This window comes from Zalophus californianus, chromosome 1, assembly GCF_009762305.2.
Source record: "Zalophus californianus isolate mZalCal1 chromosome 1, mZalCal1.pri.v2, whole genome shotgun sequence".
NCBI classification, from domain to species: Eukaryota; Metazoa; Chordata; class Mammalia; order Carnivora; family Otariidae; genus Zalophus; species Zalophus californianus.
The window spans coordinates 103,027,591-103,033,043 of record NC_045595.1 but is presented as its reverse complement, the minus strand read 5'-3'; the positions used below and the strand labels follow the sequence as shown (position 1 = coordinate 103,033,043).

The 5,453-nt window shown below is 36.6% G+C and overlaps 1 long non-coding RNA gene across 1 annotated transcript; it reads right to left on the bottom strand.

Annotated features, from left to right (window-relative positions):
* Positions 1 to 220: 220 nt before the first annotated feature.
* On the bottom strand, positions 221 to 2,816 carry LOC113918744. Its single transcript, XR_003518670.1, has 3 exons — positions 2,701 to 2,816; positions 2,161 to 2,223; positions 221 to 407 (listed from the first exon to the last, which is right to left on the bottom strand). It is a non-coding gene; the product is annotated as an uncharacterized LOC113918744 (long non-coding RNA).
* Between the last annotated feature and the right edge of the window lie 2,637 nt (positions 2,817 to 5,453).

Sequence of the window (5,453 nt, the reverse complement as noted above, 5' to 3'; positions counted from 1 at the left end):
TTCGGTTTTGAGATCAATCATGGCTCATTCTCAACCCCCAGCCAAAAAAGAAAACAAATAAACCAAACCAAAACCAAAACCAAACACACACACACACACACACACACACACACACACAAAACAACAAACTATAAAATAGATCATTACTATTTGATCTTAACCTTTCTGATGATACTTGTCAACTCTTAATTCTTTAATGGAACAGTTATTTTACCTTAATCATTTAAAATGTTGATTGTGAAATGGCAACTTCAGAAAGTAGAATGAGGATGAATATTCCTACTCTGCATTTGGGAACTGTATATTCAGAGACTTGTACCTCTTAGGCAATCAAATCCACTTGAGTCATTGACTATATCCAGCCTTGTCAGTTTGCCGGAAGGAAAGATACTGATGAGGTTGGGCTCCTGCGAAAGCAATCATATGGTTAATTGCTTTAGTGTGAACCTAGCCATTGTGATTAAAGCCTAGGACTCGTGTTTAGGTAGAGCAGAGTTTCCATGCTTCAAGGCACTCCTTGGCAGATCTAGTACTCTCCAGGCCTCAAGAAAATGTGCTGAGGCATCAGCATATTTCCCTAAGGAGTTGCAGTGTTCGGGGGATCATTCAATCATTAGACCATATTCAAAGAAACTGCGTTAATTTGAATATGTAATCATTGGATCACATATTCATATATTTGCAAGCTCTTTGAAAGGGTGATCATCAGAATGCAGATTTAGATAAATAAGAACATATTCAAAACTCGACATATTATGTGCTTGAATTTAATGTGAAGCTGTGCACACCCCCAAAGCATCTTATACCTGTCATCTCATGATTATACACGCCTGTATACTCCACTGGTGCACTTTTCATGTATGTAAATTAAATAGAGAATCTGCTCTACCTTCTAATAAAATGCTATGGTTTATCTTTTCCTAATTCCAAATGTAGTTCCCTCTCATACCATTTGATTATCAACAATTTGATTATCAACAATTATCAACACACACAAATATATGCAGTCTAATTGTTGATAATCAAATACATGAACCTATATGGGTATATACACACACATACATGTGCACGTGTGTGAATATATCTATAGATTAACTTTAATGCATATAACATTTCAAAACTTTTGCTTAATGCTTTTTTTTTGGTATAATTATATAGAATCAATATCATTATTCCTTTCCTCTCCAATGAAATGTTGGCTTCAGAGTCCACTTTTTATAAAGAAATTCTGAATCGTTAAACAAGTAGAATACTATCCCCCCTCTTCTTTTAAATTACCCAGCATACTTTTGGGGCTTACACAAGTGGAGGCTAACATGCATCGATGCATAAAAAAAACAGCTACCCATGTTCCAGTAATTCAAATCCAACACCATTTTGAATAGATTTTTAATATACTCATGGGAGTCACGCAAGGGTAATTGATGATGATTTCAAATTACTTGCATCTTATTTCTCTTAAAATCTATCCCATAATCTGTTACTACATTATGGGTGATAATATTCTGTTAACTGCAAAAAACAATGAAGTTTTATTAATTTAACTGTATTTTATTGCTCCTCTCTAACCTCATAAAAACTGACCCCTCTGTATGTCAGGTATTTTAGAAACCCTACTTCCTTAGAAATAGGTGTGGGTATTAAGATTTTAAGAAATATTGACCCAAAGGGGGAGCATATTATGATATAGTCTTCATCATTTTGCATTGTTCTGCAAACAGTTGCCTTCATTTTCAGGGTGGATCTCTGAATGTTAATAGCGGATGTATCACGTGCAGAGGCTGGGAGCATGCAAGCCATGTTTGGCATATAGATTCTTTGTAGGGGAAAAATGTTACACAAAGCATGCTGCACCAAGCGCTTTGTTGCCGACATGGAACCTTCCTCTTAGACCAATTTGACTCACTATTTTCTATCCCTGCAAAAATTTACTCATAAAAGAGTTAAATATTAAAATTGAATGGGAAGTAATAGGAAAACATAACCTCTATTCCCCAACGCAAAAATCAAATATGCAAATATGAAAATGAGGGGACTCTGCTTCTTCCCCTTCTACAACTGATTAAATTGTCACTGCTGGAGATTACATGGGTTTTATTCCCTTTACAGCCATATTCAATTGGACAGACAGAAAAATATATTGCCACAGACGAGACCCACCACCTGGGTACACTGTGCTTCCAGTTGCCTGCAGAGGCCTCATCCAAAACTTTGCAGCTACCCCTTTAAAAAAAGAAAAGTATTAGATCATTAGATCATTCTAATGTATTGTTACATGATACATTCTAATGTATCATTCCAATGTATCAAAAGTATCAGATCATTCATGACAAACTGGATGATCTCTAAAGTCCTCTCCAACTTAGACATTTCAGAAAGACAAAAACTCCTCTCATGACCAGATATTAGCCTGCAGTTTATGTCTCATGAACAAAACCCTCACTAGCACACTCCCCTTCTCTCTAGATCCTAAACCACTGCATTCATTTTGCATAAGACCTTCATTTAAACAAACAAAAATTATCAGAGGCTCTTTTCTTTCTGTGTTTGCAACTGATTTCCTAGCTGATTGATCAATTCACTTCCTTGCTTCTCAGTTTTGACACTGAACATACCACCCCCCCTTTTGCTCCCTTGTCCCTTCCCGATGGAGCTATCTGATTCTTGCAAAAAAATTGGATATAGAAACAGAAGAATTACCTTTGCTCCTCTCGTGTCTTGATGCAGTTCCGATAGGGTTCTCACAGTCTGCCTGCATTTAATAGAAGTTAGTGCTCAGTGACTATGTCGCCTGGCTGTGTCACTCGGCACTGCAGGCTGAGCGGAGAGCTGCCTCCAGCTGCAGACGAGGGGCCTCAGTGTTAAGGGCGCACAGAACTAGTTTGTTAATGAGATCCTAGAGACGTAGCCACAAGGACAAGAGGAATTAACAACTAAAAAAAGGTGATAGGATGATGTTTGGAATTAGAGCATTTGGGCAAAAATATAACAACAGCAAAAAACCCAACCAATCAAATGGACAAACACAAAAACCCAGTGAGCAGATGCTTCATTGCAAGGACAAGTGAGCAGGAACAAGTCTATTTGCCTGTAGATTTGTGGTAGATATACATGTACTACTTTGCTACAGAAGGGAAGGAATTGATCCCCAAAGAATTTTTAGGTGTTTTTTTGTCTGGCTGGAAACATTCTGGTGGCTGTTGTTGTTTTATCCACTCAGCAAAATGACTTACAGATCTTTTAATTATATCAGATCTCTACTTTATCTGTTGATAGAACTACAATTTGAAAAAAATGTATCTTCTCTGGTTGGGTGGATGCGTAAACAATCAGGGTTTTCATTTCTGGCATCCAGATGGCTAAATTTATAATGAAATCAAGTGATTTCTTTGTGCCCCAAACCTAGAATTCCATATTCATTTAAAACATAGACCTGTATATCATGCTTAAACATAGCCTTCTGTTTTGAGAACTGGAGAAGCATTGCTTTCTAACACCGTGTATGCCCTTTTCTTAGAATAAATCTGCTCAATTCAGATATCTTTTTGCTGTCAAAATTAAAAGCAGAGTTATGCATGTTCCACTGGCTTGAACACATGTACACTTCAACCCTGCATTCTCAGTGTGTGCTGTTTTCCTGCCTTTCCCATGTTTCTTTGTTTTTCTTTTGTGTTCTTTTCAAGACTTCCCAGGGTTTTTGTTTTATCATATTGTTCTCTTTGTATTGTTCAACTGCTCTTTGACAAAAGTTCCACATTTAATCTAATTTTCTTGTTTTTGTTTAATTTCCTCATAGTTTTATATTGTTGGTTTTTCTTCTTTTTCTTTTTCCTCTTCTGGGACATTGTGCTTATTTGTAAAAATACAATTCCAAATGTCAGAATAGTACTATAGGGACAGACTTTTCTATTGAGTACCTTTACCTTTTAATATTTTGGCTTTTGTCATCTTTATTCTGTCAACCAGTACTGACCCTTTTAAATCATCTTTTCATCTATTGCATCGCCTTTGCGATTACTAATATCCTTCTTTTTCATTCTTCTCTTGGTGTCTTAATTTCCCAGGCACCTAGTTATTGCTAAAATGTGACCACCATTTAGTCAACACTTAGCACAAGCCCTGTGTGCAACACTTCATACGTATTCCTGTGAACTCTTGCTACAACCCTGAAATGTAGGCTTTCTCATCCCCATCTGGTACTGGGCCTAATGAAAGGTATTGCCTTAAGGCCACACAGTAACTGTGATAGCAAGTATTTGTTCTCAGAACTATTGGGCACCAAATCACCTTCTCTTTCCCCTAAATCATATGAAGGCAAAACATCAAAGGTATGTTTTGAAATTCTGTTATGGATAGGGGAAAATACGCTCACTTGTTAAACTTCACAAACACATACTCACTTCATTATTTGTATGTACTTATACCTGAAATGATTAAATGGAAGTTACTCCTTATGTCTTCTTTTTAATAGCATTTAATGACATTAGTTTTACTTGTGATTTAAAAAAAGTTCTAAACTCAAATTACTACCTTTAACACAATTTTTTACTAAAACTAGGTCCATATTTTCTTCGTACATACACCAATTTACTAATACATGGTTGTAAGTGTAAACAAATTGTAACAGCAAGTTCCTGTTAGTAAAACAACCAGGGAATGGCAATTCTAGAAGCATGAACAGATCATGTTGTCTGCAAACACATAGCATGATATCAGGCTTTCCAGTAATGACATCAGTGATCAAATATGTTTTTACAGTTGTCAAAGTAGTGGATCAGACATTTAATCCCAGCCTGCTTGCAGCTGCTTTTCTCCATCCTTCCCTCCCTGTATTACATTTGCCTTTTGGGAGAATAAAAATATTATGTGTTCCTTTATGTTCCTCATTCAGATTTAGAAAGTCTCATACTTTCTGCTATGATGATGACATGCAGGTGTCATTCTCTAAACAGGTCAGTTTGCAAGTTCCATTAACCCACTGTTTAATCATTACCACCTCCTTCATCTTATTCTTGCAATGATACACACACACACACACACATGCACGCACATGCACACGCACATATATTTACTTTAATAAGCAGACACTTATATTTGATATTCCATTAGAAGTCTCTAAAATTGCTCCAGAAGTTATATTTCTAGACTTTGGACAAACGCTTAACAAAATTCTCTTTAATGGAGTGCAGTCCTGAAAGCTGTTCTTGTACTAAGCTGCAATTAATGTTTGTACCCAGCAGTCTCCTAAGGAATTGCAGAAAGAACAAAGTTAGCAACTAGCATACCCAAAATAGCTAGAGGGCTTTGACCACAAGGATAGGATAACAGTAATGCAGTGAGTAAGAGGAAAGACTGGGAAGTAGGGGAAACTTGACTTTGAATTTCAGTTCTATCGGTTGCCACTTTTGTGGTTTAGGCAAGTTACCTTCGGAACTCCAGTTTCTTTATCTGTA